The 23,248-nt window shown below is 37.9% G+C and overlaps 1 protein-coding gene across 1 annotated transcript in view; it reads left to right on the top strand.

The window, feature by feature from the left end:
* The first annotated feature begins 3,861 nt into the window (after positions 1-3,861).
* LOC122526266 overlaps positions 3,862-23,248 on the top strand; it is an 88,425-nt gene continuing 69,038 nt past the window's right edge. The window contains exon 1 of the mRNA XM_043649566.1: positions 3,862-5,494. The gene's annotated coding sequence lies outside the window, so the exon portion shown is untranslated. The remainder of the gene's footprint in view (positions 5,495-23,248) is intronic.

The following is a 23,248-nucleotide window of genomic DNA, read 5'->3' as shown; positions in this document are numbered from 1 at the left end:
GAACCGGACCACATTCCACGTCGGAAAAGGATATGTGTTAGTATTATACGTGTATGTATGTTTATGTGCGTATGTGTACATGCCGATTTCAACGAACGTTAGTTTCTTGACGCTACCCGATGCTCATCGATAGACCATCGAACTCTTCTCTAAGCGATAAATGTAAGCACGTATGTTAGTAACTTACATGTCTCTCTCTCTTTCTCTCTCTCTCTCTATGTTCATATCGTCCATTGCTTTACTCAGAAGTATTCCGTTGTAAATCAAAGACAATTGCGTTAGCCATATATATGTAAGGATTTTGTATCGCGTGGGAATAGTCGACTCGAGTCGTACAACACGGTGTCGTTTAACGTCTTACCCGATATCCCGTTTCTTCTTTTATTTCGATAGATCGATATGCCGATTCTTCCTTCCGGTAACACTCGACGTAGAGGACCGTTCGAAAGAAGGAAGTAGGAAGTCTTGAAATCTTTACAACCGGGTAGGATCTTTGAAGAAACGATAGGGATGGGGTGGCGCCTTCTGTTGTAAGACGAGAAGGAGAACAGAAACAACCCTTTTCCTTCTTCTTCTTCTTCTTCTTCTTCCTGTCTATCGTAAGCGCGAAAGTACCTTGGAAATTGTCGACTATCTAAAAATATCTATTCTCTCTCTCTCTCTTTCTCTCACTCTCTCTCTGTCTCTGTCTCTTCGCTTTCCGTTTTTTCTTGTCTTTTTTTTTCTCTCTCTCCGCCTTTCCACTACCCTCGAGCGAAGAGACGCGACTCGTCGGCCATATGGTCCACGAGGGGAAGATAAAAAATTCATATTTCCACCGTGGAAGGGCTGAGGACGCGGTGAGTGTATTTTTAAAAGCACGCGCTTCTCGAGAACGCGTTCATTCAACTTTTCCTCTCCTTGGTACTCGACGATTCTTCAAATCTCATAATTCCACGTTTTCTTTCTATCTTACTCTCTTTTTTTTCTCTATTTTCCTTTTTGTTGAACTCTAGTCGAAAAAAGCAACATATGGAAACGATCTCGAATTATCTAAGTTGCATCAATTAACTCTAACACTTTTTTCAATGCCAACCGGAATATTCGTCTAATCGTCGTCCATTAATAACCTTCCTATTATTATTATTAATATTATTATTATTATTATTATTAATATTATTGACATTCGATTATATTCATTTATCTTTTCACCTCTTTTCCATAGATTTTCTTTCTTTTTTTTTTTACTGACATTTTTCCAAAAATCTTTCAAATTTATCAATCAATAGAGACTTTCGTCGTTTCAGCTGTTCATTAATGTTCGTTCCTTCTTCAAATCGTTTTCTCTCCCTTCCAGGCAGGAATCTGTACATCTTTCGATCGTGGAAAGATATTTTCATCGAGAGTGTGAGCCTTCTCCTCGACTACCTGGAATCGAATACGTTTTTTTTTTGCTCTCTCTCTTTCGATCCAGCCCTCTTCCTCGATTCCGTTATTCAAGGGTGCGCGTCCTTACGTCTAATGGTTTTTCTCATAGCGGAACGGAGAAACCCTTTTTTTCACGTCGAAATGCAAACCCCGTATAGGCACCATTCTCTCTCTCTCTCTCTTTCTCGCTCACAAATACACACGACGATTTTATCGAAGGTTTTTAAATCACGCGAAACAACGCGAGTCGTCAACGTAGTTATAACCGGTGAGATCTAAGAAACGCGATACTTTATCGACGCCTTCGAAATAAAAACTCTCCGTTAAGAAGAACCTCTATCCAATCCATTTGAAGAAAAAGGGGTTCGCCCTCAACCCTTTCCTTCAATCATCGAAGGACCTAACGGGTCGCAATTTTTTCCCACATTCTACTTTTCCAAATTGACTACCTACCTACCTACCTGCTTTTCTTTCCTACAATGAGAATTGCTCTCGGATTTTTTAATTTCCTGCTTTATTTAATATATATATATCTATCTTTTTTTTTTCTTTTTTTCCCTATTTTTTTTACCTTCTCTATCTCATAAAAGAAAATTCTACCTTACCTATCCATCGGCCGTTCGTAGAAAGAAGGGAGACAGATTTTGAACGTAATCATCCCTCTTTCTTCTCGTTGTTCATTTTTGACGTGGCTACGGGTTCGATAAATCAACAAAAAATTTCATCGAAGAATAGAATCCGAATGGAAAAAGACAATGGTCCCTTTTCGTATAAACGAATCTATTCGGTTTTAATCGTTCGTCTTCACAAACCACCCGCACGCATTCACGCACGCACGCGCACAATATAGAAATGATCTCGGTGAAATTTCTAAGTAAATGAAAGATAAAATGGATGGTACCATCATTGTCATCATCGTCATCGTCATCATCATCATCATCATCATCATCATAAAAACCATCTCTTATTTTTTCTTATTTCTTTATCGGTCAATTTTCATTTAAGTCTCGAGCACATTTCTAATCGAGTTCTACGGATACATTAGGATAATACTTTTTAGTACGCCAAACGAGCGAGCATGTCTCCGGTTGGGAAAAAAAAAGGGAGGTGCCCAGTTCTCTCGGGGAGGCGAGAACTCTGTTCTGTTATTGGACGAAAACTTACCCTCGTTCGCGTATCCTCGTGCTACCCTTCGTTGCACCGGCCGAGCATGCGCTCTCTTACCGAGACCACCACTTTGTTCTCGCTTCCGCATTGGAAAGAAAATTTGCATAGGGAGTTTGGGATTCGGGTGAAATAAAAAGGGACGCGGACGTAAAGGGAGAGGGCTTGTTTTTTTTCTATTCTTTACGAAATTACGTTACGTTTAATTAGCGTTAACGTAACCACCATTGCGAATCGTTAGAATATTTTCAAGATCGTATTATTATTATTCAAAATTGTACAATATAAATTGTCCAAAATCATTTATAAATATATCTTTTAATATGAAAAATAAATTTTTATTTAAAAATAAGATCCAATTAATCACGAATACGAAAAAAAAGAAACAAACTCCAAAAGAGGATTACGTTAATAGTCGAAGAAAGAACGTGGTATCAGCCCAAAGAGTTTGCGATAAGAATCGTTGAAAGAACTGGACGATGTAAAAACGAGTGGGAGTGTCCTTCTAAAAAAGGGGTTGCGGCGATTGGCCAGTGCAGGTCTTTCAATACACATGCGAAGCTAGCAAGTACTCTACCCTACTAACCACCCTCGGACGATAGAAAATGAGTTTTCGAAGCTAACGACGCAGGAGTTTCGTTCGTTCTAATCCAGGGATCGATAAAGATCTTGCAATCGAGGACAACAAAAAAGGGGTTGCTAATCGTCGGAGAAAAAAAAATAGAAGGGGTGAGAGCAATATAGATGACTATGACGACGACTATGAGGACAAAAAGAAGGAGTAGGCATCGCGACGGTGAACGACGTCAAGTTCCATCTCTCTCTCTCTCTCTCTCTTTCTCCCTTTTCCTTTCTTTCCTTCTTTATCTTTCTCTTTCTCTTACCGTCTCCCGGAGGCGGGGAGTCGTAGTGTTGCGCGCGCGCGCTCAGGGGTGGGGCATCGCTCAGCTGGGTCGAGCCGTTCGACGAGTGGTGGGGCTCGCGGAGTCAAAGATACCGAGTGGTGGGGGGTCTCCTCGCGCTACCGAACCTCCCCGTCTCCTTCTCGGGTAGTTTCGTCTCTCTCTTTCTTCCTAGGACCGCTTGGCGGCGGTGGTGGCGGCGGAGGGGTTCAGTCATCTCGCGCCAGCCGAGCCACGCGCATATTGCTCCTCTCCGATTTCGATTCAATTCGATTACTCGCGACACTATTTCTTGGCTTGGTATTCTAACGCGGATTTTTATTTTATACCATACAACAACAATAACAATATCAATTATTAATAATAATAATAATAACAATAATAATAATTATTACAATAATAATAACAATAACAACTCAACAACGATAGCAACGAACGAACGTTATTGTTTCTTTTTAGTCCTATTTCGTTAAATACGTTAAAGGACGAGGACGATAATTGTCTCTATCTCTCTCTCTCTCTCCCCCTCACTCTTTCTTTTTGTTCTTCTTTTTCGCTCTTCTTTTTTTTTTCGACACTCAAAGAGCGCAAGTTCGGAACTGGACCGCCCTCTCCGGACGGAAGCCACGGAACAACACCCCCACTCGACTCCCTCCACCAAAGCAAACTACCACCTCTACCATCGCCTCTTCCTCTTCCTCCTCCTCCTCTTGTTCTTCTTCTCCTCCTCTTCCTTCTTCTCGATTGAGAGAAAGAGAGAAAGAGTGAGAGAGTTTCACGCCAATCCCCCACTTTCGAAAAGGAGAGAGGCAGATACTCAACGATAGAGCCTCCGGCACACGGGCACCGAGAGTACCACGCGAGTGGAGAACCCGTGGCTCCGTCGCGTTCAACCCCCCGAAGAAGACCGGAGGAGCTAAGGATCTAAAGTAAATCTATTATATACGTGATAGTATATCAAGAAAAGAAAATTATTCTCTCTCTGTCCTTTTGTTGTCGTCGTAAACGATTAGACGACAAATTTTCCCTAGCTCCGGGTCAAGCATACGCTTATCTCATTCTCTATCGTCGTTCGGTTTGAGAAAGGAAAATAACAACGCAACACTGCTTCGAGTGCTGGTGGTGGTGGTCCATCGTCAGTTTGGAGAATGGAGAACGTGAGATCGTCGAAGACGTGGAAGAAAAGCTATCGATAAACGCGGGGTGGTTTCCGTAACAAGGGCTGATCGAATTTCCTCGACTAACCGAGGTGGATAAGGGTACGCGACGCGTTGACCACCCCGTTGATTGAAAAGAAAAAAAACCTTTTTCCGCGTGGAAAATGTGAGTGCCACCGAGCAACGTTTCTTCTATCTGCGGGTGCCTTTTTGGTTCTTTTGTATTTTTTTTTTTATTTTTTTTATTTATTCTCCTTCTCTCTCTCTCCGTTTCTTTTTTTCTTCCTCATTAATTCTCTAATTATATTACGAGAATCTTCTTCGGGGGGCTCGCGAGTAAGGTGTCGCGAAAGAAAAACTACTTGGGCATTAAGAGGAAAAGTGTTCGTGAACGATTAGGTGTGAGTGATTTATACGTATACTCGAGAGGAGAGCTGACTGTGGTGCTTTTATTTCCTTCCTTTCATTATTTCTTTCTTACTTTTATTTCCCTTTTTTTATCACTCCATCCTTGTTACTTTTATCACGGAAGTGCGCGAACTACGATTTCGTTTCGATCGAGATTCGAATATAGAACAAAACGTGTTAACTCGGCATTGATAACGAGTTATATATTATTCCTTATTTTCCATTTATTCATTATTCCTTTTCAATTTCTTCATTTCTATTCCCTCCCATTTTGTCATTCTTTTTTGTGTGAACACGTTACATCTCGTCATTGTAATAAAGAGTGTTTTTGGAAGTTTTGATATATTTAATAACCAGTTGGAAGGATTCTTGATCGTCGTGCCGACGGACTATCATGCTAACTTTAAGTGCGATAAGTGGAAGGAACGAGGATACTCGCTGAAAAGGATTTTCGAGGTAAATAATATTTCATTATTTATCCATCTATCATCCCTTTTATTATCGCTATTTCTATCTCTTTCTCCCAATCATTTCATTAAGAAACGTTAAACGTTGTCGAGCAACATTTAAAATCTTCCGACTCGTAAATAAACTTATAAATGCATTTAAATACACACATGCGCACCCGGTCGCGCGCACGCGCTCCTACACGTATTAACATATACGAACATATACGCGCACACATATACATGCTACTACTTCTAACTAGAGTTTTATAACATTTTCTTATGTTCGGTAGAAATAGAGCGTAAATAATCGCACATAAATAGCCAACGTTCGAGCTCGAACGGTGCGACCTGTGAACCGTCGAGAGAGTATCGAGAGATACGACGAATAGTCGATCTCAATCGTGCGATATTCAACGTCGATTTCCATTTCAAAGTTCAAAATTATCCAAGCTTTTTCTTTAGAAATAGGCATTTATTACTACGTGAACAATTCCACTACGTACAACTTTTAAAATGCTTTTAAAGTTGAAATTGTCTATCTTTCTTCTATAAACGCTACGTGAAAATACAATGTTAGTCAAAAAATATTTGAATTATGCTCGCTCGACTGCTCGACTGTTCGTCGTCGTCGTCGTCGTCGTGCTTTATCGCATCTGAAAGCTGTAAAACAAGTTGGCATTTACTCTTTGCCACGAAACGGCGACGAAAACGACTAAGAGACCGGATGCATTTTCATTTGATGCCGCGTTAGAAATTTTCTTCTACTCGATTACGCGTCATCGTTTAGTAGCATAGTTTGCCAGGATAATACGAATTTAGCATCGTTAGAATTGTTCCGAAAATTCTTCGGTTAATAAAAAGAAATGTTCTTTGAGTGTACGATAAATCTGTCTGTCTGTCTGTCTGTTTGTACGTTTGTGTATTTTTACGAGTGAAAGAAAGAGAGAAAGGGGGAAGAAAAAGACCGAACGATAATTTCGTAGTTCGCGCCAAAACATATTTGTCTACTTTTATGCTCGGTGATAAATCAGAAAATTCATGAGATCGTATAGATCTACAGATCCTTTTCGGTTTTACTTACCTCTCTTTCCATCTTTCCTTTTCTTCCTATCCTTCTATCATTTTCTAATAAGATAGACGTCCAAAAATGAACGTTCGTTCTTAATACGATCGAGAGAAAATGAAAGTAAAATGTGCCAGGCAATAAAGTGAAGATAATTCTAACGTATGTTAGTTTCGAATACAAAGCTTACCGCCTTGGAATTATATGAAATAGTTCTTAAGTGCTTTGTGCAATAAACTTCCTCGAATATACTTTTCTCTTTTTTCTATACATTTTTTTTTCTTCCATTCTTTCAATTCCTATCGTTGACCACGATGATTTTCGTCGGAATTAGGAGAAGAACGGAGAGAAGCATCGAGTTAACTTTAAACGTTTAGATTTCTTCGGACTAATTTTTATTACAGAACAAAACAAAAATAAAGAAAAAATTCATTAAACGACAAACGAGAAGGTTTATCATGATTTTCGATGGAATCAAAATTATATTCTCCCTCAAACGATTAGAAAGAAAATCAAAATCGAGTGACAGTCGATGCGAATAATTCTTCTAATATTCGAATAAAATACAGAATCTCTCTCTCTCTCTCTTTCTTGGTGGGAAAGAGAGAACGAGGACAGCAGCAAGGGTAGGGAGATAGGTGCGGGACGGAGGTGGAAGGAACGGGTTCTAGTTTCGTCGCGAACTCTCTTTCGCGACCTTGCACACCCGAAGAATTCGACCTCGATTCCAGGCGAAACAGGAAGGTTTCCCCGCGAGATTATGTCATTTCCGTTCTCTCGTCTTGTTTTTGCTTTTTCCCACGGAAGTCGTCGCGGCGCTGGTTCTCTCTCTCTCTCTCTTTCTTTCTCTCTCTCGACGCCCACCTCTTCCAGCATCTCGTTTTTGCCAAGAGTGCCAGGCCTGCACGTTTCTCCCTCGTTTTCCTTCTCTCTCTGCCTCTCGTTCTCACTCATTCTCACTCATTCTCACTCATTCTCACTCATTCTCTCTTCCTACGTATAAATAAATGTTTCTTTTTTATTTTTCCTTCTTCCTCTTCTTCTTCTTTTCTTTCTTTTTCTTTTTCTTTTTCTTTATTTTTACAAAACAAAACTCCTAATTGACAATGATAAATTTGTGTTGATGTTTGAATTTTTACGAACGAACAAACGGAAAACTCGTTATCGAGAAACAACGTGAAACGTCATTAATTAGCGTTAACACGTCGAATCGCAAATTTCTATCACCTTTCCGACCGCCGGCGTTTATTCTTTCAATCGGTGACCAGATGGAGATTCACCCATGACCGAGATTTTTCCATTCCATTTATATTATATTGTTTTATATCTAATTTATAGGACAATGATTTAATTCAACGCAAAATCATTTCTATCTCTCTCTCTCTCTCTTCCTCTCTTTTTCGCTGACTCACGAGAAGGAGACACGCGTATCTCGGTGTGTTTCGGTGACGTATTGTTTTGAATCAGGTAGTCTCGATTCACATTTTATATTGTCATCCGTCCCAAAGGAAAACAACACCGTTCGGTCACCGAAAGAAGTTTTCTACTTTATTAACGTTTAGTATTGCTTAGAACGTTATCGAAGTCGTATTAGTAATGGGAAGAGCTCATTCCTTCGGGTTCCTTCGAGATTACAATACGAATGAGAAGAAACGAAGAAGAATAAGAAGAAGGAGAAGAAGGTTTGAACGACGAAGAACGATAAAAGAGACGTAAAAGCGAGGAAAGGGAAACGTTCAGGTATATACTCTTACATACATACATACATACATACATATATACATACGTACAAAGAAGAAGAGTAAAAGGAGTAAGAGAAGGATGGGCGGGGAGGGGCAGGGGAAAGAGGAGAAGAAAGTGGAGGAGGAGGAGGAGGAGGAGGAGGAGGAGGGAAAAAGAGATAGAGAGAAACGCGAAGGTGGAAAGAGAGTAAAGGTTGGTCCTGAACGTGGCTGCTGCTGTTGTGCTGCTGCCCGAGTAAGAGAAAGAAGGAAAACGACAGGTAGCGAGACGAAGATAGAAGGTACTTACTCGTGAAACGAAAAGGGGTGTACGGGGGAGGAGGGGAGAGAAAGAGAGAGAGAGAGAGAGAGATGGAATAACGTAGTAGAGGAAGAAAAGCTCGAAACAATTGGAGGCGCGGAGGCGGCCGCATTTCATGTTGCTTGGCATCGGCTCCCTTTAAAGAGTCTCTTGCTTTTTGTTAGCTCTTCGAAAATTATGATTGTTTGTCCGCGAGATTTACTGCTCGGAGGCCCCCTTGGCGCGGCACATATGTGTATATAGTACATATACGTACATATAAGGTGCCCTCGAGGGGTATCTCTCTCTCTCTCTCTCTTTTTCTCTCTCTTGCACTCCCCTTGCCTCTTCTCGAAAGCTGACGGAGGGAGAAGGAACTCTACTCCGAGTTTACCGAGATTAAAGAATCTGGAATTTACTGCGCTCGTTACCAAACTAAAACTTATCTTTCTCTCTCTCTCTCTCTCTGTCTCTTTCTCTGTTTCTCTTGCTCTTGCTCTATCTTTCTCTTTCTCGTTAACTAGCTCTTTCATTATTTCCTTTTCTCTTTTTCACATCTTTATCCGACTACGTTCCAGCACGTAATCTCAACGAGAACGAAAGATTAGAGTGCAGTTATTTGAACATCTTCCACAAAGATTCTACGTAATCTAAACATTTTCTAAGGTTTTTTTCTTTTTCCTTCTTTTCTTTTTTTTTTTGTGTGCGTTTCGTCTTAGCGACTACCTAATCAAACGAACGGTTTTAAAATTGTTAAGATACCTTTTTCTCTCTTTTTTTTTCTTCTTTCTTTTTTTAACGTTGATTAATTAAGATTAGTTGAATGCAAATTTGTAATATTAAAAGAGGAAAGGGGGACGGATTATTACGTATCTATGAATTTTGTGAAAGTTTCGAGAGAGGTGATAGCAAACGCGTGTTGCGATGCTACATCCAAAGAAGGGAAAACATTAAAAGATGAGAAAAAGAAGAAAGAAGAGCAGGAGGAGAAGGGGAGGAGGAGGAGGAATTTTTAAAAGAGGGTCGTGAACGAGATATAAAATCTTTTTAGCGTGAGTCTCCGCGTTATTTCGCCAAATGCATGAGAGAACATTATCGGATTTCGGTAAGAATTTTCATCGTAAAACGTCCTCTCTCTCTCTCTCTCTCTCTTTTTCTGATTCTCTTTCTCTTCGTTTCGGTCCGCTTGCTGTATATTCGCCTGATTTATTTCGGATCTTATTGTACCTCCGAACTAAACCAGTCCGGCTCGCGCGTACAACCAAAAAGTGGCTTCTCTCTCTCTCTCTCTCTCCTCTTTCCTCTCTTCTTCTTCTTCTTCTTCTTCTTCTTCTTCTCTCTTTCTTGAGCCGCTTCGAACGATCGCTCTATAAATTTCACGAGTCTTTCGAACCCTATATTTTCTCGTTATCCTCGCGTTTTGCACGACACGTTTTATTAAAGCACGGTAATTTTACGAGGTCCAGCCTACTCCTCTCGCGTACGATCCTCTCTCTTTTTTCCTACTCGTTTCTTCCTCTTACTTATTTCGTCTCTTTTCTTCTCTTTCTCTCTCATTCACTCGCACTCGTTCGTTCCTTCTTTCGTTCGTTCGTTCGTTCGTTCGTTCGAAGCCAAATTCGCCGTAGGTATCATTTCATTTATTTTTCCTTTTTTTTCATTTTCTCTCTCACTCTCTCTCTCTTTCTCTTTCTATCTATATCTATCTTTTATTTTCTTTTTATATATATATATATTTCTTCAAACCTTCAGCATCGTTATTCGGATCAGATATTTCATAAAAAGACGCGAAGGACGAGAAACGTAAAAGGATTGGCTTGATTGCCAATCGATCGTTACGCCTATTTTCAACGTTTCACATGGCGATAGACTTACTTTAATACTCTTTTTTATTCGACAACGTCAGAGTAAAATCATTTCTATGCGAGATAAGATGGTGGTGGTGGTGGTGGTGAGGCTGAGTGGGGTGGGGGGGGGGTAGAGTAAGGTAGAAGAACGTATACACGTTCGAAGAAACCAAGAGAAAAATTACGATTAGTATATGGACCATTCTCGGTTTCCTCCTTTACCCTTATTCATCTTCTTCTTCTTCTTCTTATTCTTCTTCTTCGTTCTCGACAGGGTGGATGAGAGAGAGAAAGAGAGTGAACTCACGGCAGTAAAAGGTCTAAAGTTTTTAATACTTTCAGTTGTTTTTATGGCGGCTGGCGTTGGCTCCTTATTTTTTTTTTATTTCTTTTTTTTTTATGTATCGTCCCACCCGTCTCTCTTCCTTCGGTTGGAACGTACGATTCTTTTGCTCTCTCATATGAGAGAGAAAAAGAGAGAGAGAAAAGAATAAGAATAAGAATAAGAATGAGAAGCAGAAGAAGAGAAAGAGAAAGAGAAAGACCGAGGCTCTCCTCTGATGTACGACTTGGCGGTCCGCGTGAAAAAATCCCATAAAGCAGTAAAAAAGCACGAGGTCTGTGGGCCAGAGTAAGAGAGGTGGAAGGGTGCGGAGAGTGGGAGAGAGAGAGAGAGAAAGAAAGAGAGGAGAGGAGAGAGCGGGTGAAGTGGCCCAATGGGCCCAGCAGTATCGTCGAAGGAATTCCTCTTATGACGAACCATGCGTGATTCTTTCTCTTTCTCTTTCCTTTCCTTTCCTTTCCTCTCCTCTTGCCCACACTCTACCCCAGCCCCTGTCCCTCACTCCCACTCTTTCTTGGTTCTCAACCCTTTTCCTTTTCTTCTTTTTGCCAATCCGAATGTGCGCGCTTATTCGTCTCTTTCGGTTCGTCTTCTTTCCGTTTTCTTCCTCCCCGAAGATGCTTTCTACCAGTCTCTCTCCCGAGAGATCTTTGGGTAGCCACACGCTTCGCGTCCAAAGAATGACAGAAAGGGAGAGAGAGAGAGAGAGAGAGAGAGAGTGAGAGACAGAGTCTCAATGGACGAATTAAAAAGCGAAGACTGAAGAATGTCAAATGACAAATGACGGACACATGTGCCAAGCACACTCATATTATACGCGTATTATGTACTTGCAGGTTAAATACGCGTGTTAGAGGATGCTCCTATGCAACCTACACACACACGCATATATACACACACGCATACATATATTTGTCTCTATTCTTCTTCATCTCTCTTGTATTCTCTACGACCGTACTGGAAAACGTTAGCTCGAGCTTTCAAACGAAGGTTAGTTAGTTCGCTTTTCCCCCCTTGCCCCCTTGCCCCCTACTCGACCTCTTCTTCTACTCCTCGTCCTCCTTCTCCTCTTCCTCCTTGTTCCCTCTTCAAGCTCCCCCCTTAACTCCGTCGTCCCATTCGCGCAAAACTGTCAGCACGGATTAGTGCTATTTTCGAGATTTTACTCGCTCGTCGCGACTGGACGCAAGCTGTCTCAGGAGGAATATTTACACGCATACAATCGAATTACTCCGTTGCCCGAGATCTCCTTTGAGATCTTAATAAACGAACGAGAAACGAATGAGCGAAGATAAACGACGTTAGAAATTTTCTAAAAGACATTTTGCAGAAATTATGCAAGATAACGTTTTAACGAAACGTATTATTAATCGATTCGTTATTACGTTACGTTATTTCGTTACGTTGTTTATTCCCATGAAATAAATTCATAAACAAAATAATTAATTATGAATTAGAAGTTTTTAATATGTAATGCTAATGATGACGCATGAAGATTATGAATAGTTATGGGGGGAACTAGGCATAAATTTGAATTACAGTAGGAGCACCGGAATCCGATTGCTAATTCAGCAGGTTTTCAATTATGTTAGACGCCCAAAACGATAGAATTTGAACTCATGAATATATATACATATATATTATTGATGGTTATAAACATGGTAGGAGGTGACTAATCAATAGTTCTCGATTTTCTTCATCTTTCTTACGTTGTACACTAAGCGTATAAGAAATCTATGTTGTATCAGTGCTCTCTGTCGATAATAATCGTCGTCGTTGTCGTCCTCATCTTCATAGTTGCTCAACAAACACCGATCTTGCTCTTTCGCATCGCATAAAATCGCATCGGTAATTACGAGAGCTGGTACGTCCTCTTTCCACCCAAGCTTCCCCCTCACCTCATCTCCCTGCCATCCTCATCCCGCCATCGTCATCGACTTCATCGTCGTATCTCGTTGATTTGTAAAAGTATTTCATAAAACCGGAATACTAGCTCAAGCTATAATAATTGTTAATTATCTTTATCGTCGGTTAGTATCGATGTAATGTTTGTATTTTTTTTCTTTTTAAATCGAGTTAGGTCAGCAAATGAATATGTTTATTTTTCTCTTCTATTTTTTCGACCTTTTCTATTTAAATTTTGTTATTTGAAAAAATTGAATATTCGTCGTATTGCCAGGAAATGATTAAGGTTTTTTTTTTACGCCATTTTTTTCTTTTTTTTTTTAAACAATCTTTTCTATTCAAATTTTGCTATTCGAAAATATTGAATATTCGTTGAGTTGCCAGGAAATGAATAAATTTTGTCTTTTTGTGTGTGTTCTTTCTTTAAACCTTTTCTATTCAAATTTGATTACATAAAGAAAATTGAAATATTCTTATCGATATTATTTACATGGACCATATTATTTTCATAAAATTGTTCTCTTTAAATTTGTTAAAAATAAAAGTACACGATTTATTATTCAATTATTTTTGAAAGATCGTTAACAAACGTTCGAGTCGACCACTGTTTGTTAAAAATAACAACAAAAAAAAACCATGTATAGTCGAGTCGAGATATTTAATGGGACTTTGATTCATTCTCGTCGTTTGTCCCCTCGTCATGCTGTTTAATCAAAATTTTACTATACTTAAACCTTACGTTCCAAGAGATATATATATTATATAAAGAAAAGAAAATTTTACTAAAATTTACGTAGAATATCATACGAGAGAAACAACTATATAATAACATGTATCAATGCATACGTAAGTTGTAATTAAAATATATGTTGTAATTAGAAACTTTGATTAATCTATCTGATAAGTGTAATCAATTTATATCATCATTTACACATTAATCGTATCAACTGGTCAAATGACTCGTCTATAAAAAGAGATCATATATTTTACTAATACGTAATATATTAGCAAAAAAATATACAATTTATGCAATTCACAAAATACTTGACCCACAAAAATAAAACCATACAACACACACATGAGAAATTCTATTGGAAAGTTGAAAAATGTTTTTCGATTCGATTTCGTCGCGATATACGTTTGATGTGACTATAAAAAAAAAAAAGAAAAAAAAACTAAAAACGAGTTATACATAAAAATTAATCCACAATTTAAAAACGGGTAAATCGTAATCGTAAAATCGAAATGTCGTCGATATCGTCATTATTTATTTTTCTTTTTTCCTTTCTTCGTGAGACATTTGAATGAATTATGATTGGTAGGATGATCTCTCTTCAGTTCGCAGTAGTGTGCAAAGAAAAATAAAAATGTAAAGAAAGGAATAAAGAAATGAAGAAAAAAGGAAAGAAAATAAAATAAAATAAATTAAAGAAAAGAAAGAATAAGAGAGAGAGAGATAGAGAGAGAGAGAGGAATCGTCGGTGTAAGGCCGATCGAAGTTCTTCTCTTCGTCCGTAATTTCAGATAGAAGTCGGTGTCTGCCGGGTGTTATTAAACTCGATAGGCCAACCCGACGTTTCTTCTCCCTCGCGGGTGTTCCACGGCTTCAATTTAAATCGGTGACTCTGCTCTTCTGTCTCTCCTTTTACCCCTCTCTTTCTCTTTCTCTTTCTTGCTTTCTTTCTCTTTTAACTACACGTACGCGTACCTACTATCTCTTTTCCTCTCGTACCAACAACGAAGACAAAACTAAGAAGATGAAGAAGAAGAAGAAGAAGAAGAAGAAGAGGATCGTTGCTCGAGGGGCCCTTTTCTCGATTCGTTTCTTCGTTTCTTCGTTCATTCGATCGTTCCTCAGGTTCGAGCAAACGTACTAGTACGAAAGAAACGGAATAAGATCTACAAGCTCAACCCAAGAGGAATATAAAAGGGATAAGAAAGAGAACGAGAGGAATAAAGAAAGAAAGAAAGAAATAAAGGGAAAGAGAGAGAGAGAGAGAGAGAGAGATGAGAACGCGATGTTCCTTCGAGTTTTAACGATAACGACCGGTTATTAACTCGTGATAATTATCGATTTTAATTATCGATGCGAGTCGCCATTAACCACCAACCAACCAACCAACCAACCACCACAAGACCTCCTCTCCTCTTTTTTTCTTTTCTTTTATCGTCCTCGTCGTTTCTCTTCTTTCTCTCTTTTTCTTCTTCTTCTTCTTCCTATTCTTTATTCTTCTTTATTTTTTATTATTATTATTCTTATTCTTTTTTACGATATTAAACAATGAAAATTTCGATGATATTTTTCTTACGTTGATAAATTTTCATCGTATTATCCATGCGAATGATTTCAATGAAATCGTTGGAATATACGAGGCTTCGTATATTTTCTCCCGATCATTTGTCATTTGAATATTGACAGGTCAATGCCAGGAGGCAAGCTTAAGAGGAAATATCCATTTGTCATTATGATCTTTTAATCGTCTCTTTCTCTTTCTTTCTTATTAAAACAACTAGACAAAGTACGATTTTATTTATTTCTTCTTCTTCCTTTTTTTTCTTTCTATCTCGCGAGATCGATTGCTTATATTGCTTCGATAATTATTACATTTGAAAATATGTATTGCTGGAAAATGTGTTTGCTTGTGATAAAAAGAAGAAGAAAAAAAAAAGAACAAACAACGAGACACTATGCGAGAGAAAAAAAAATGTAATATAATCAGTGTCGTATACTTAATAATAATAATTATAATAATAATAACAATAATAATCAAAGATATGCTACGAATGATTCGATGCAATTGGTAGCCTGTCGAGCAGGCGCCTTAAAATTTTAAAATAGTGCACACAAAAGTATGCAAACAAGAAAATACGTGTATTATTATTATTATTATCGTCATCTCAGGCTGTCGACACTTTTGGATACTTTGAACTGCATTTAAGAAGCAAAATCATATTATTATTATTATTAAAAATAAACAAATAAATAAAAGTGTCGTACGTGGGTAGTAATAAAAAAAATGCTGGGTGGGATAAAAAATAAGACGACGGATAGCAGATGGATAGATCAAAGCAAATGTTGTAGAAAAAGAAAAAAAAAAAAGAAAAGAAAAGAAGAGAAGAGAAGAAAAAAAAAGATCGAAAGCAATGAACGTAAAACACGCAGCCAGTACCGTATATAACGTTTTGCTAGTAGGGAAGAAGCGGGGGGAGGGGAGGGATTCATGCAATGCAAATTCTTGAATACGACGAAGAAGACGAAGAGACAGAGACGACATGCATGTAATAACGCATACAAGATCTTTGCGCACGCGCAACGTAGTCTCGAAGGTAGAAGGTAGAGAAAAAAAAATAGAAAGAACGAAAGGGGCAATGGGGGGGAGGGGAGGGGAGATTCGTAAGAAGGTACTAGACAGAGAGAACGGTGGGGGTCCCCTTCTCCTATCGTATAGGTGTACTTATTCTTATGGTAGCCGACATGTGTTCTAAAAAAATCCTTAAGGAAGTACCTGAGAACAGGAAGTAGCTAGGAGAAGGAGTGTCTCTTTTGCGACCGGTTCTTCTCCTCGTGTTTCCACGACAACTATGAAAACGAAAACGACGACTACAACGACGACTACAACGACGACTACAACTACGACAACGATGGAGAAGTCGGGAAGGATAAGGAAAAGGAACGATAGTCGCACGAGTTCGACCGTTATTCAAGAATTAATTCATAATTAGAGCGGCCCACCTATCGCGAGCCTAACCCACATTCCATGTTATAAGCCTCCGCTTATATACAACAGCAGCCTCCAGCTTTCCAGCTTTTCTTCTTTTCTTATCGTCCTCTTACTCGCGCACACGCATATACACGTATGCAAACGTACACACACACACACACACATATATATACACACAGGCATCCTTTTTTATCGGTTATCTCTTTTCCTCTCGTGCGTGCGCTCTCGTACACACATTTGTATACACGTGTGTCTGTGCTACGTATAGCATACACTTATAGCGGAACGAACCCATTGCCATTTTGCATGATACGATGGTGTTGGTAATGACGATGGTGTGTTAGTATTGTATAGCTTTTATCGCGAGTACACACCGAGCTACGCACAATCGAGGAACCTGCGTGCCGTGTCGCGAGCTATAGTTGTCGTCCCGTTGATGTTGTCTGCTCGACTTCTCTTGGCTTTTAGCTGAACGAGAGTGAGAGAGAGAGAGAGGGGGAGAGAGGGGGATAGGAAAAAAAAAGAAAATAAGAGAGACACTCCTAGCGAAGAATGCACGAGTACGCCTATTTCAACAGTTAGAGTAGATCATCATCCGATTCCTCGATCCTTTATATCGATTATAGGATTCTTGAAATTTTCTTCTTTGTTATGGTTGAATGGTAAAAAAAAAATTACAACGAGATTTATTAACTTATTCTTATTTTTTGTCGTTGTTACTCATTTATCTCTCGGTTACGCGTCAAAGTAATTATTTGATTTCTAAAGAAAAGGATTAGAAAGTAACCAAATTTGATACTTTCTCTCTCTCTCGATCTCTTTGTCTCTTTCTCTTCCTCCTACTCTCTTTAATGTCGTCGTCGTTTATGCGATACGAAAGGTATTTATTAGATTTGTGATAGTACAACGAACGACTGTTACTACCGCTATCTGCCTTTATCTATTTAAATCGAGCCATGATTGTCGAGTCTCATAGATCGAGACGTTAATCCGATTGCTTAGCGGGAAATTCCAATGAGATACATGGGAAATGTAGAATAATTTATGAAATACGTTCATCCCTTTCTTCCCGAGGATTATAACCTCCTCTTTTCCTTTATTGTTTAAATAAATAAACTAAATAAAAGACAAAAACGCATAATATTTAATATTTAATATTTAATAATATTTGATTGACCCTAGAGCCTAGGCTCCCTAAAGGCCATTAATTACAGTAAAGTACATAATATATTGTATATTTATATATTTATATATTATATATAAAGTATATAATATATTGTATATTTATTTGTTATCTATAATTTAATATGATAAATTTAATCTTACGAGATCCCGTATCATCTCTCGTCCGTTGCTTTTATCATAATATTATACGCTTATTATAGGTACCCGAAGTATCTTCTTTTTGGTTAAATCGTAAGAAGGAAGTGGTAGAGAAATCATAAAACTTAAGTTGTGGTCCGCGATATCGAATGGCCACGGTCGGGCTCGTCGCTATCGCGAGTTTACTCGCTTCCGATGGTTGTAAAATAACGTCGTTCTTTACTATACCAAAGAAATATATGTATATAAAGAAAGAGAAGAAGGAAGAGAGAGAGAGAGAGAGAGAGAGAGGGAATGCAAGGAGACACTCCCGAGAGGAAGAATGCATCGGCCACTAGCAAGTAGGTCAAACTCGCGAGTTTACGTTCCAACGGGCGATCGACATCTTCGATCTTTCAACAGGTTGCTTTTACTCGCTTTATATTTTATTTTTTATTATTTTTTATTATTTATTCTTTTTTTTCCTTTTTTTTTTCTTTTTTGAAAATAAGTGTTACCTCTCGTATTAATCCCTTCAAAATATAATGACACATTTTATCGATTATATGATTACGTAGATAATTCATCTGTCCAGGTGAAAACATTTATTTTATTATATTTTGTTACGTACGAAATTTATATTCAACGAATTTCTTATATTTTCTTTCTTGTTTTTAATTATTACGATGAATTTTTACGTTTACCTTAGCAAAGATAATCTTTTGGTGAAATCTCGATGAGATATAATTACGTGTGCTCGTGGGTTTATCTTATCATTTATATATAAATACAAAATAATTGTATTGATTATAAAATCAATGTTGTCTTTTTCTTCTTCTTCTTCTTTTTCTTTTTTATATTTTGTTGACTCATACAGTTATGTACACCGTCATTAATTAATTCGACGCAAACGTGGGATATTCGTTTCAAATCGATCGAAACATTTCGCAAAATATTAAATTTGATATTATAATATATTAAATAAAAAAGAAAATAAAATAAAATAAAATAAAATGAAAATATAATAAAAACAAGAAAAAAGAAAAAAGAAATATTCGATTGCATAACGATTAAAGAAATCAAACCAAAACCGTACGTGATAAAACGAAGAATTTCGACAAAAGCGGAAATCGATCGATTCTCGCTGACGCCGAGGATAAGGGGGTCGTCGGCCTAAACTCGTGGGAGGAGGTGGAGGAGGTGGAGGAGGTGAAGGAAGTGGTGGAAGCGAAGGAAGTGAAGGAAGTGGAGGTGGCTCGCGTGTTTCCTCGAGTTTGCGATCGTGCACACTGCACCCCCCTTCTCTTCTTTCACCTCCTCCTCCTCCTCCTTCTTTTTCTTCTTCTTCTTCTTCTCCTTCCCTTCTTTACTTTTATCGCAATCTTTTGGGTAAAATCATCGGGTTGTTTAGTTTCGGGTCTCGATAGTGGAAAAATCGGTAAATAAAAAACAACGACGACTAATGAACAACCGAAGAAGTCCTTCGTCGAGGAGGATCGATTCACGGTCGTTGCACTCGATTATCTTCGGGTTTATACCTCGTGCGTTTAAAAAACAAACCGCCGAATGATTTCGTCAGAACGATATAAAACTTTACGATGTTATTGAAAAAAGAAAAAGAAAAAAAGGAAAAACAAGAAAACATAAATGACAAAAATCGCGTCATCCTCTCGTCAAAAGTGTGAGAGAGAGAGAGAGAGAGGGAAAGATGTTTCGTTCGACGAAATAACAAACATTTGAAAATAGGATGATCGAAGAACAGGTTTATGTCACACATATTCTTATTTCCTTTCCGTTTTATTTTTCAATCTTTCCGTGCACTGTTAAGTCATCTCTTATGTGAAAAAAAAAAAAAATAAAAAAATAAACTATATTTCCCTTTCGAATTCATTTAGAAGAAAACAAATCGTAACGATCAAATACGAAAGAATAATATAAAATAAAAAAGTAATTGAATTTTGACGCGCGCGAGACATCGATATTAGAAAAGAAAAAAAATAATTACACCGCGATACGTTGATTCTCGTTACAACGAATTTATCTGCGATTATTATTATTATTTTTTTTCATTTATTTTTTTAATCACACGATATTCGACGAAAAATTAATACGAGCGTTGTTTTTATTCGATCATGAATTGTTTTAAGATTAAAGTCAATTCTTATTAGAGACAGACATGTTTCATTGTCAAAGCCGTCACTAACACACGGAATAATAGGATATTACGAAATTTAGTGAAACTATTTGACGCGTCTCGTGAGAATCGAGCGAAACGAGATGAAGACGAGAGCATGACCGCCGGGTCTAGCCCGGCCAATCGTAAATTTAAATTTAGAGACCAAGAGAGACGGAAAAAGAAAGAATAAGAGAGAGAGAAAGAGATAGATAGATAGATACTCACACGAAGAGAACGTTTATGCTCTCTCTCTCTCTCTCTCTCTCTCTCTCTCTCCTTCTTTCTTCTTTTCTTTCTTTTTTATTGGTTGTTTTAGTCTACACGACAAATCCACCCTGGTGGCAGAGATCTTTCGTAAAAACTATCACCCCTCCCCCTCCCCCACCCCCACCCCCTACCACTCGTTCCTCCCTTTCGTTTTTCTTCATCTTCCTCTTCGAAAAGGTTTCCTCCTTTTTCGCGCGCGAGCGAAGCGCCCACCTCAAACAAATTTGAATTTCAGAAGGACTCACGAATTGGCCGGGTTTTATCGTAAATTGTCGTTAGGCCCACTAGGAAAAAGTTGTTTCGATTTTCAAGTCCCCCCTCCCGTGATACTCGTCTTCTCGTCTCAATAAGGAGACGATCGTTCGTTCGTTTCGACGTGGAAGAGGAAGAAAGGAAGAAAGGAAGGAAGGAAGGAAGGAAGGAAGGAAGGACGATCGAGTGGGGGAAACCCTTTTCGTGGAGAGTCCTTGTAAGAAAGCGACGTGCTACCGGCTTTATCTTTCTTTTTTTTTCTTTTCTTTTTTTCCCCCATTCCCTCCTCCCTCTTCAGATCACCAGAGAGAGAGAGAGAGGGAGAATGGGAGAGAGAAAAGTATAAGCGTGTATTCTCGTTTTATTCTCTTTGATTTTTTCGTTAGATCATTTTGATTTATTTTAGAAAATTTTCGTATTAAAAAAAAGAAAGGAAATGTTGTTACAATAATAAGTATACTTTACAAAAATATATTGTGTAACATTTGAAATAACACATTATATTGTCGATAGGTTGGGTGTTTTGTTAGGAAATTATTTAATTTCATTAAAAAAATATTTGCGAACCAAAAGTAGAATTATCTAGATAAGATGACAATGTAAATTGATCGGAACGATTGGTAAGAAAATTTGTAAAAAAAATAAGATCGTATTTTAGAAAGAGAGAGACCCACCACTGATGCGGGTGAGATCGTTTTCTCTTACTTATGTTTTCTTTACAATGAGGATAATTTTGATACGATAAAACGAAGAAAAGGAAAATGAACGGAGAGCTAAAACATCTCGAGGCTGATTGATAACGGTTGGACGAAGCACGTCGTGGCCCTGTGAACGTTTTTAGTGACGGTCCTACGAGAATTTAGTGGAACACCTCTTAATCGTCCGTATACGCGTCCGGTAACGCTCGAGTCTTCGCACCACGCGTTTAGCGAATTTAATTTAAACTTTAAGTTAAATTAACGATAACGAGCGAGCATTATTTCATCCGGGAGAGAAAGCTGAAACATTCTCACCAACAACCGATGTTTTATTCGATTCGTATTTTTATCTTACGGGGAAATGAAATGCAATAATAAAGAGTGAAAAAGGGGACGATTGATTATTTTTAATTGAAATTCATTTTCTTTTTTCTTTTTATTTTGTTAATATACCTACAACATATTATGCCGATTATGCGATACCGAGAAAGAGAAGAAATTTATTCGAGATAAAATAAATGAACGATCGATCGATACCTTGATGTGTACGTAGATTGTAGATTTGAAAAGTTTTCACCTTAACAAAGTTCCGCGGAAAACGAATTGATTTCTGAAAATAATTATTATACATATTTCTTTCCGTTAAAATTTAAAACTTTTCAACTCATCTACGTAGCGATGACTCATCATAGGAATGACGATTAATGATAAAAAGATACATTATTAGAGATAAAACAAACGACTCGAAGGTAGATATTTACGAGTAAACAAATGAATGCACAACTAATAATGATTTCGATTAATCATAATAATCGTGCATTCAGAAAAATGAGAACGTAAGATGAAAATCTTCATTCTCTCTCTCTCTCTCCTACTCTCTTTCTATTTCAGTTATATTTTTATTTTCTTGCACATTCGAGTAAAGCAAAGCCAAGGCAATTTTCGAGGAACGTTATCTGTAGGGCGCGTGGCGTTAATTGTTCGATACACGGCCACCCACACCCGGAAGTCGACTTCCTTGTCTAATCTCGAGTTTGTACGCGGGGGAATTTACTCCGTCTTCGTTGAAATTCCATGCACGTTAATGGGACCTTTTTACCGTTTGCCGCTTCGAGTTGTGGCGATAACGTTTACGGTTCAAACTTCTTCCACTAACAGATCGAATCGCTTTTGGATCGTGTATACCTTTTAAAACAAAACAAAACAAAACAAAAAATGAAAAAAGAAAGGAAAGAAAGAAAAAAATAAAATAAGTCTCTTTTAAGGACTCGATTATCGGACTCGAGACTTGCCTCGGAAATATTCGAAAGCGTTCAACGAGGAACGGGGGGAGGAGGATCCGTGCGTGTAGGTGCGATCTTTTTTCTCTGGAGTCTCTTTGTAACTGGGTCGTCGTTCGAGTCTCTCTCTCTCTCTCTCTCTCTGTCTTCGGTTCTTCGTCTTTCGGGTGTGGCTTTCGGGGCCCAAGCATTGTTTTCACGAAATTACGATATCGTTGTTATTAATATTTATATCCCAACGACTTGTGTTAAAACCCGACGCCAAAGATCGTACCGAGATCTTTGAACTTTCTAAAAGAAGAAACTTTTTCTTCATTTTTTAACTTTGATTTTCTCCGTACAATGTGATTTTTGTTGACGATCGAATTCGAGTAATTACATCGATTATTTCATCTAACGAATTAATTATTAGATAAAAGATTATCAAAGAAAGAGCGTATTTTTATTTCGTATATTCCGGGAGGGAGGGGGGGATTTCAAAAATATTTGACAATTGTTTTTTTTTTTTCAAATTTTCTTTGGATTCGATATATGATTGCGTTCTAGTAATCACTTTGAAATATTCTAATCGTATGTATAAAATATGCTCGTCATGGTACAATTATTCGTGAAAATATTTCAGGTTTTTAACACGGGGGGGGGGGTAAAATAAGAAATTTTATAATTGGTGCGATTGATTTACGTACATTTTGTACGCAATAAAATTTATTATGTTGAAAATATATTATTATTAACTTTCAAATCGAGTTTTATCTCGTATGTAATTAACTCCAGAGAGTTATCTAAATAAATATAATAAGAAACTGTGCTGCGTAATGTGTGGAAGAAAAAAGAAAAAAGAAAAAAAAAAAAAAACAAAGAGAGAAAAATGTAGAAAAATAATG

This window comes from Polistes fuscatus, unplaced genomic scaffold (genome assembly GCF_010416935.1).
Source record: "Polistes fuscatus isolate 324 unplaced genomic scaffold, CU_Pfus_HIC Scaffold11, whole genome shotgun sequence".
Classification (NCBI taxonomy): Eukaryota; Metazoa; Arthropoda; class Insecta; order Hymenoptera; family Vespidae; genus Polistes; species Polistes fuscatus.
Note: the sequence above shows the minus strand (reverse complement) of the source record. Positions and strands in the feature narration are given on the sequence as shown.